The following is a 10,855-nucleotide window of genomic DNA, read 5'->3' as shown; positions in this document are numbered from 1 at the left end:
TACATATTTAAGTTTATTTAACTTGACGGTTTTGTAGATTGTACTTAAATCACTCAGTTCACCAAACTTGGTGCTTATTTAATGTACTTAAACAATTTTGTTCACTTAGCTTGGTATTAATTTCAAGTGTACTTATATATATATTTAAGTTAACTCAACATGTAAATTTAACAGAAAATTATGTTCTTATTTTTGACCGCACACTGAAGTAAAACAAATAACAGCATATTTAATCTTTGACCTTTTGACAAAATGTCACAATATTTATGAAAATACAGTAAACCCTTTACTGCACTGTAAAAAAAAGTTTTTTTATGTCTTTGCAGACGTTGAAAAGACGTCCACTGAGGAGACGGAATGTTTTTATGACGTCTTTTTTAAGTGTTTTCTATGTCTTCTGTACATCCGATATAGACGTTCACAGATCCTCCTCACAAGGTTCTGTGACTTTATTTCTGTCAGACATCTAGAGAAGCTCTTATTGAGAATTAACAGAGGTTTAAATGTTGATACTTTATTCATTTGAAGTCACCATTGTGGTGGAAAGTGTTTGGTTTAGTTGGGATCTTGGTCCAGTTACTTCTTGTGTAAGCTTGTCTCTTGCTGCTGTAACAGTGTATTTTAAAACGCTGTTTTTGTGGCGAAGAAAGACAAAATGCAAAAGAGCTCAGATGTTATCAGCTCTTTGTTGGTGTTGGATTGTCTCTTGCTGCTGTAACTTGTGTGTTGTAAAACACTGTTATTGTGGCAAAGAGAGTTGAGATCAAACATACACTTTTTGCTTGTAATGGTGTAAAATTATAGTAAAATAAAATGTATTGCTGCAACCATGGATGTACTTTTATGGATAGAAGCTTTGTAGATAAAATAATGTACTTTTAAAAAACCGATCATGTCGTCACAAACAGACATCAAGATTTTGGATATGCATCACATCAATGGTGACAATCAGAACAAAAAAGGCTGTAAAATAAGGATGAGTTTGTGCTATGGAGCTCTTTTGTTTGTCACCATTGTTGTGATGCATATGCTAAATCTAGAAGTCTGTGTGTGCCAGTATTTGATCCTTTTACTCAAATTATTTCAAACACATTCATTTCGTCCATCTTCAAAAAAAGTATTTTGCTCCTGGTGCCTATTAAAAATATCATGTGATGTGATGACTTTCTCATCAACAAAAAACATCTGATAACAAGTGAGCTCATTTGAATTTGTCTTTTTTTCACCACAAAAACAGCGTTTTACAATACACCAATACAGCAGCAAGAGACAAGCTAACACAAGAAGTAACTGGACCAAGATCCCAACTAAACCAAACACTTTCCACCACAATGGTGACTTCAAATTAATCAAGTATCAACATTTAAACCTCTGAGTGATTTAGGTACAGTCTACAAAACCGTCAAGTTAAATAAACTTAAATATGTAAGTTTTGGGAGACTCCATTACTCAATTAAATTGAGGCAACAAGTTTACTCAATCAATTTAGTTCAGTCAACTTATTAGGGTTTTCAGTGTATTTAGTCCAGAGTGGAAGTTAATGATTTTTCGCTGACTTTAAGGCTATTATAATGTTGCTCCATAAGAATAATAGCCACAAACAAGTTTAAACTATGTGTCTTTTAAGCAGTCTGCATTGCATGGAGGAGTGAATATTAAGTATATTAGCAGCAGCATCTGTGTTTATGCAGCTGGAGCGAACAGTCTAGAGTATTTAGGCTAATCGCATCCTAGAACACATCGATAGTAACTGACATGAATACAGGTTAAAAATGAAATAAGCATTCTCATGTATCATGGGGGAGTAGCAATAAATTGAATTTAAGACTAGACTATAAAAGAGTTGAGTAATTCAGATCAATTCATAGAACATAATTGTTAGCACTTAATGACTTTTGCTCTTTGTGTTTTGGTTGTTATAATTTAAATATAACAGCCAAATAAAAAGCGCTTTTATTAAATATCAAGGGTCAAGAGCCCAACTAAAGTAAACACTGACCACTATTATAGTGTATATTTTCTTCTTTGGTAATTCTGCTTGTTTACATCAAGTGTCTTCAGAAACGGTCAATCATCACTCAATTACTCTCTTAATTATCTCATTAAATTTGACACGTATTCAGTGTTACTTTTAAAACTCTGTAGTGTGTACACATATACACTGTAAAACCCGACAAGTAACTTAACTCAAACCGTCTGAGTAAACAGAGATACATAAAACCTGACAAATTAGATTTACTCAAACCCTTTGATGCAACCGATTGCCTTAAACCATTTAAGTTTTAAAACTAATAGTTGTGAGTACTCTGAACTTAATTCAGCTGAGTTCAGAAAAAGAAGCTTTACATTGCAATTAAGTAATTAAGTGATTAATTGAGTGATAATTGAGTATTAGTGAAGAACACCTGCTGTTAACAAACAGAATCACTGAAGAAAAGAGAGAAAGAAAACTACAACTGACTTCAGACACAGCTTCACTAAAACCTGACAAGTTATGTGTATAACTTATAGGGTTTCTTCTGCAGGGTGTATTTGGAGTTTCTCTGGCCTTCGATCGAAATTCACTTCTAATCACAGTCATGCATATCCAGACCACACACCAGTCAGCAACAGAGTACATTACCTGCTGTAGTTGTCGCCCATGTGACAGTTTTGAATGACAAGTTAATTGTTAAGACATCTGAAAAATATTTATGACCACAAATTAATCAACAACATTCAAAGGCCACAATAAAAGTAGTCAGTTGGCAGTTACAGTTAACCCAAAAATGACAATTGTAATTTATTCTCTCATCATGCCGTTTCATACCACTCTGACTTTGTCTTTCATAGAATACAGATGAATTCTCTGCCTATCCTAGAATTTAATGTTATCCTAACCCATCTTTTTTTTAGTCTAAAGCGTCTGGAGCAACATGAAGATGAACAATTAAACTTCAACTCTGTTCACCACATTAATGCCACAGTTCAGACATCTGAATGAAAGATGTGGTCGTTGTTGTGAGTAGCTTCTCTCCATAGATAAAATAATCACGTAGTAGTTTTATCAATATAAATTAATACATGTGACCAACTGATTCAGGAATTCTACAGGTTTTGTCAGTGTACCGAAACAAAAGTAAAATAACTTACACAGAATAATAGAGATGATTGTTGGTGTTTTTATAAAAGCTGAAAAATTAAGAAAAACTTATTAATAACAACTGAAAATGTTTGAATTGCGTTGGTAAGCACTATATTCATCATATGAGCATAGTTTGTGTAATAAAGTTTTTTTTAGGTCAGTGAGAATCTACCTTTAGAGACAACAACAACAACAACAACAAAACAACAACTCACCTTTATGATATATAGCCATTGTTAGTTTTGAGACACTGGTGTATTTCAGTTAAACACAAACCAGATCAGAGGACAAGTTTCCCTAACTGTTACAAGAAAAGCAAATTAGCTTTGGTTCTGACTCATGACTACATTTTAAACCCACATGAAAAACAATACACAGCATTTATAAATATGCATTTACAAGAGTCAAAATTGAGGAGAGTTATCGTCAAAGCATAATGCAATAAAGGATGAAATGATGCTCTTATTAAAGAAGTGTTTTCCCAGAAATTATCATCATCTTAGAATCACAAACTGTTTCCCAAAACCATCACACCTGAAAACTAGTGTAGATCTACAGGTGATCTGGAGTAGTTCATAAAGATGTATGCATCCATAAATAAGCACTGATAATCATCATTGAGCAGAAGGGTCTTACCTTATGTGAGGTGATGTACAGTGATCCTCACCTAACACAAATTACTGTTTTTAGATGTTTACAGAGAAGTTATCAATCCATCAGCCTGATAAGGACATTTGACACCATGTCCACCATTTCCTTCTCAAATTCAAATTCATATACATATACAAATTACATAAACTCACATTTCCATTTTCTTGCCAGTGTATCTTCAAACTTTCTGCAAATTGCCACATGTAATTTCCTATCATATTTTGGCATATTTTTTTCTCAGCTCAGCTCAGCGCAACCCTATATGATAACAAAATTATATTCTTACCTTCCTCAATAAGAGGGACATTTCAAGTATAATCACATAACGGGTTTGGAAAAGTCATCTTTCCCTTTATTTAATACTTATAGAGCCACCTTTTGCTTTAATTACAGCCATTTATCTGTTTGGATATATCTGTACTAGCTTTGCACATTTAGATCAGAGAATATTTGTCCATTATTTCTTGCAGAATTGCTCGACTTCAGTCAGATTCCATGGTGAGTGGCAATGGACTGCTCTCTTTAAGGTTTTTCTGTAGGATTTAAGTCAAGGCTCTGACTTGGTAACTCAAGGGCATTTACCCCTTTTATCCATAAGTCACTGCATTGTTTTTTTGGCAGTATGTTTAGAATAATTGTTGTGTTGGAAGTTGAATGACCTGCCCATCTTTAGCTGTCTAGAAGACTGGTTGTACTTGACAGCATTCATTTTCCCTTTAAGACTGACCAATTGTTTGCTTGGAAGAGGTGGGCACAGTTTAGTTGGGCTTGGGTGAGGTACACATGTAGTGTCATCGTTAACCACGCCGGACCACTAAGTTGGTAGCAACATTGCCTGATGGTACTTTTTTTTCTACAGTACCGTTCGTATCAAAGTATATATATACCATAAATGTATTTAATAATTAATCGTCTACTCAAAGGACATTTTAACCATCTCTGATTTGTCTTATATTGTGGTATATTGTTATTGGATATAACTATGCATGTGATCCCTAAACAAATGATGTTCTTTAGCCCCAAAATTAATACACGGAAGTGACGCATATTGGATAGATTCTACAGTATTTTAATGTTCCAAATATAATTGTTTGTGCTCTGATTTATCACTGGGTTTTGTTATGGGCCTAAACCATAAATATTTGACTGAAACTTGTCTATTAATATCTGTTTACATGAACTCTTGCTTACATTAACTGTTGCCCCGCCTTCTACTTCTCAAACCTCGGTATGGTGCTGGGAAAACACGAAGGAACAGTGTGCTTCACGAGTTACCCATCGCGTGTTGGTAGTGGCGTGTAACACAGTTTGCTTTGCCGATTGCGAAACGTGACTGGTAAACAGCAAGAATATACCCTGACCTCATAGTCTCCATAGGAGAGCTGTTGCTGATTGAGCAGGCTAAGAGCCGCCAGCTGACAGTACAGGTGCAGTCAGTGTGGAGCAGGTGGGCTCTGAGCTGTGCCATGCAATGAGAGCTACCATACTCTCAAGAACTATAAACTGTGTCACCTAAATACATGATTGGGCGGATAGCTTGTCAACTGATCAAAATATAGGCACATGCATTTTACTATGGCACAGAAATATAGAAATAATTTACTACCTTTTCCTGTTTTTTTTTTTTTTCTGATCATTTGGAATGAGAATGAACAAATAATTATAATTAAAAAAAAAACCTAGTGAATATGTTCAAACATCCATTCAAAATCAATTATTTCCTGAATATTGCTGATGAATGATCAAAAAGTGGGCTACTGTTCACATGTTTTTCACTAGTGTAGTATTATAGTAATTTAGAACTTTCTCCTGTTTTATTGTTGGTTTCCTCTTTTCTGGTAATTTGGAATGAGGATGAAAACACACACACACACACACACACAAACACACAAAAACATGCAAATAAGTTCAAACGTCAATTCAATATCTACTATTTCCTGAATGTTATGAAATTTGAGATGGCCGCCCCCTCACGGCGTCATAATATACAAATTAGATGAGTATATTTACACCACACATAAACTTTCGGTCATGTCCAAAAATGTTCTATTTCACAATAGATTGCAAGCCCCTTTCAAGTCACAAGCATTTTTTCCAAAGACCCCTGGTGCCTAAAGGGTTAATAAAAGTGGTTTAGTGTGAGTACACCCCTAAGCACTATGGTCTGTGTACGTTTTGATCATTTCATTTCTTATTTAGAACGCAATAATAAGAAATGGAAAAAAATCTCTCCTTTATTCGTTTTTCCATTTAGTTTAACAAATGGAAAATTAGATTTTGGCTTGATTTCTCATTTTTTTACAAATCAGTTTATGGCTTCAACAGCGCTGATACACTCCTTTCATCTGATCGAATCGCTCGACCTTCAGCTCTGTCTTTTCACTCTTTCAGGCAGAATAAGAGTCAGTACTATAATGTCTGAAACCACCGCTCACTGTTAATTAGCATAATAATTGAATCAGATGTTGCTGGGTACATAATCTGTGCTGCTGTGACTTGCAAGTGACCCCTTTAAATTATTTCTAGGTTATAGTATTGTATAAATATTGTCCCACTGATAAATACAGTGCAAATAGTTCTGTCTCCTTGGATAAAAGTGAAGTGGAAATAAAAATCAACAATAGACTGAACAGTTCCATGATAATATGTCTGTAACATTTACCACTCTCATCTTTTAAGTCAAAAGGCACTGTATGTGTGTGTGACATTAATAAATAATTGTGAAAATTAGTTAAAGTTACATTTTTAAAATAAATTAATAATATTAGTTTTACTGTGTTTATATATGATGGGCTTGAGAAATCCAACATACAGATGCTGGTCATATAATTAGAATATCATTACAAAGTTGATTTATTTCACTAATTCCATTTAAAAAGTGAAAATTGTATATAATATTAATTCATTACATACAGACTGATATATTTCAAATGTTTATTTCTTTTAATTTTGATGATTATAACTGACAACTAAGCAAAATCCCAAATTCAGCATCTCAGAACATTTAAATATAACTTAAGACCAATACAAAGAAAGGATTTTTTTAGAAATCTTGGCCAACTAAAAAGTATAAAAATGAAAAGTATGAGCATGTACAGCACTCAATACTTAGTTGGGGCTTCTTTTGCCTGAATTACTGCAGCAATGCGGCGTGGCATGGAGTCGATCAGTCTGTGGCACTGCTCAGGTGTTATGAGAGCCCAGGATGCTCTGATAGTGGCCTTCAGCTCTTCTTCATTGTTGGGTCTGGTATATTACATCTTCCTCTTCCCAATACCCCACAGATTTTCTATGGTGTTAAGGTCAGGCGAGTTTGCTGGTCAATTAAGAACAGGGATACCATGGTCCTTAAACCAGGAACTGGAAGCTTTGGCACTGTGTGCACGTGCCAGGTCCTGTTGGAAAATGAAATCTGCGTCTCCATAAAGTTGGTCAGCAGCAGAAAGCATGAAGTGCTCTAAAACTTCGTGGTATGCAGCTGTGTTGATCTTTGACCTCAGAAAACACAGTGGACCAACACCAGCTGATGACATGGCACCCCAAACCATCACTGACTGTGGAAACTTTACACTGGACCTAAAGCAACGTGGATTGTGTGCCTCTGCTCTCTTCCTCCAGACTCTGGGACCCTGATTTCCAAAGGAAATGCAAAATTTACTTTCATCAGAGAACATAACTTTGGGCCACTCAGCAGCAGTCCAGTCCTTTTTGAAGTGAGATGCTTCTGACGCTGTCTGTTGTTCAAGAGTGGCTTGACAAAAGGAATGCGACAGCTGAAACCCATGTCTTGCATACGTATGTGCGTAGAGGAAGAGATTTTCCTTAGTTGTCAGTTATAATCATCAAAATTAAAAGCAATAAACATTTGAATTATATCAGTCTGTGTGAAAAGAATGAATATAATATACAAGTTTCACTTTTTGAATGGAATTAGTGAAATACATCAACTTTTTGATGATATTCTAATTATATGACCAGCACCTGTATATTCAAACATTATTATTATTTATTATGAGAGTAATTGACACTGACTAGAACTATAATGTTTCACCAAATTCAGCTCAGATCTTCAGACTCGTCGGACTCAAGTTGCTGTTTAACTGGTCAGATTTACCTTCCCAAAATATCATATTGACTTTTGTTATCTGAGCAATGAAGGCCTTAATACTTAATGTCCACTAGAGGACATACATATACTATAACATAAAAAGTCAACATTAACTGCAGCTGCTTCCAAATAAAAATGATTATGTTTTGGGAAACAGCAAGTCAAATGTAGAATAGAAGCCACACACTTTGATACCTTTGTAACTTTTTTACAACAGACATTTTGAAGTAAGGATGGATAAGTGAAAATTATTTATGTGGTAATATATATATTTTTTATAGTCGCAGAAATGCTGATACCTCTGTTTTTCAGAAACTCAAATCACAAATCGAGGATCTATTGGAGGCAGAGGTACACACGCTAAAAAAAATGCATCTTTAAATATCCAAACCAAAACACAGTAAACTAGAAGGAACAAATATGGTGCTAAAACAGTTACATGGGTATTGCTCATGTTCAGTCTATTCAATGCTATATTCAGTGCAGGTGTGTTCATCTTATGCTGCAGGAGTGTGGTGGGATGCAAGGACTGCATTGACCAATGGATGGAGACCTCAAGGCAGTGCCCTAAATGCAGATCTGAAGATTGTTTTGTTGCAAGCCTATCAAAAGTTCTTGAAGTCACTAAGAGTTTTGTGTAACAGGATGCATTTTCCCACTTCCTGCAGTGACATCTAATGTTCTTGAAGCCACTAAGAGTTTTGTGTAAAACAGTTAAAATTTAATGACATTTTAAATGACAATTTAATGACAATTTAATGACAAGCATAAAATTTGTTCAGTCAGTAAGGTCCAAGCAGAGTATGTGCAAATGCAATAGTTTTCTAAAACATTGCAGTTTTGTTTGAATGTTTTGTGAAGATTAAATAAAGTTTTTACAGATTACATTTTCTGTTGTACTTACTGACGTACACCTCTGCATGCAGACACCCAACTGTAAAAAGTTGTTTATAGATTTAAAATCCAGACCTGAACCTGGAGAACCATGTTCTGCAGAGCTCAACTCCAACACCCTTGCTTGGACATAGCTACTGATCCTGAAGACCTTGCTTAGCTTAGGTGTGTTTATTTGGAAAGCTAAACTTTGCAGGACACTGGCCCTCCAGGAGCAGGACTGAGAGCCCTGACATTAGCTATTTACATTCATTGCATGTGATTTATCAACACTTAGAACATCTTAAATTATAATGCTCATGACAAATAACAGTTCCAGATGGACAAACATTAAATGCATAAACCAGTGTGAATAAAAAATGTTTTAAAGGGGGTTACAATGATGTTTCATGTATTCATAGTTGTTCACAGTGTTAAAGAGATGGATTCTCATGCTAAACATGGCCAAAGATTAAAAAATAAATAATTTGGACGAATGACAGAGAATTTCTGTGCCGAAAATCTTACTTCCAGGTTGGTACCAGTTTCGGCTGTTTTTTTTTTCGATTGTGGATCTAATGATGTAGACAATGGTGGAACTCCTTATATGAGCATTCTCTCAGAAAAGCGTGGCCACGCACACGTCGACCAGAGGAGAGCGAGACCACGCACATCAATGCACTCCATTGGGAAACGATGGCAGCGCTGCATAGGATTTGTTCAAAAATGTCTCAGAATAAGTGTGTTTTTGGATGTGAGGGAAAGTTTACCATGTTCAGCTTCCTAAAGAACCCAGCATTACAGGAACAGTGGATGCAGTTTGTTTTTCTGGAGCAGCAACGGAGTGTAGCAAATGCATTTGTGTGTTCTCATCATTTAAGTGACGAATGTTTTATAAACAAGGCCTAGGTCGACGCTGGATTTTCACATCGTTTGCTATTAAAACATGGAGCGGTCCCAGTCATGAAAGACCCAATTCATGTAAGTACAACTGCATCAGATTTCTGTATTTTGTTGAAAACAACACGAAACATCAGTATTATAGCTCCGCCCATGGCACGCTTCCAGGAGCTTGGCTTTCTCCGGAAAGAATCGGAAAGCTGTATTTTTATTTTATAAATATGATAAAACTAAAGACTTTTTGGAGATATGAAGGATGCAGTACTACTCTATAGGTACTCTAGATTAACATGAGATTAGGTAAATCTATGTTATGTACCCTTTAAAAGAAATTTGGAGGTAGGTTGAGAAAAAAAACAGAATGGGAAGTTTTAAGTACAGCTTGAAGTGTGAAGTTTATTCTTGTACACAGATATGGCATATTCATGTATTTAGTTGTCATTTAATCTGATGTAAACAGAAAAAGAGTAGACTGGATTTTTTAAATCCTGTCGCCCGCTCTGACATTAGGTATTAAGGCCTTCATTGCTCAGATAACGAAAGTCAATAGGATTTTTTCAATGTTATCTGTCTGCAATACCGGAGGCTGCAATTTCGAGATACCCCTCGCTGCAGAATGTAGCGCGATGACGTCATGTACCTACGTCAGGTAAGTGTTTACCGCACATGCACACAGTGACATAAGGTATATCTATAAAGCGCATGCGCATGCATGTGTGTGTAATTTGCAGTGCGTTGAAGTTAGTTGTTTTCATGTCGTGCGTGATGTGACACGTCATTAAATGCATGCGAATACTTAACAGAATACTAAAATGTTGAAGAATTAAAGAACATTAAGGTGGAAAAAAGAAGGCAAAAATACCAGTAAAATACAAGACAGCAAACAGCACATATCTATTATTTTATCCAAGTTTCATCTGAGGTAAAATTATACGGAAATACAGAGTTTATTCTGTAATATATATGTAGTATTTTATTTACAATATACTAACATTCTGTTGCACTTTACTTCACTGTGTATATTGTAATATTACATTATAATGGCACCTTATATATTTCTTATTGAGATATTCAAGATTACAACAGATAAAGAGCAGTCGTTGACTCTGTGCTCTTCATGGTGCAGATGGATGCGATTGACCCGGGTTCAAATCTGCCTTTTCACAAAGTTTTTTTTTTTTTTAATTTCAAATAAAACC

General features: G+C 35.3%; 1 long non-coding RNA gene across 1 annotated transcript; it reads right to left on the bottom strand.

Annotated features, from left to right (window-relative positions):
- Nucleotides 1-2,045: 2,045 nt before the first annotated feature.
- LOC132144141 (uncharacterized) lies at nucleotides 2,046-3,487 on the bottom strand. Its single transcript, XR_009434331.1, has 3 exons — nucleotides 3,340-3,487; nucleotides 3,133-3,171; nucleotides 2,046-2,680 (listed from the first exon to the last, which is right to left on the bottom strand). It is a non-coding gene; the product is annotated as an uncharacterized LOC132144141 (long non-coding RNA).
- Between the last annotated feature and the right edge of the window lie 7,368 nt (nucleotides 3,488-10,855).

This window comes from Carassius carassius, chromosome 7 (genome assembly GCF_963082965.1).
Source record: "Carassius carassius chromosome 7, fCarCar2.1, whole genome shotgun sequence".
Lineage (NCBI taxonomy): Eukaryota > Metazoa > Chordata > Actinopteri > Cypriniformes > Cyprinidae > Carassius > Carassius carassius.
Note: the sequence above shows the minus strand (reverse complement) of the source record. Positions and strands in the feature narration are given on the sequence as shown.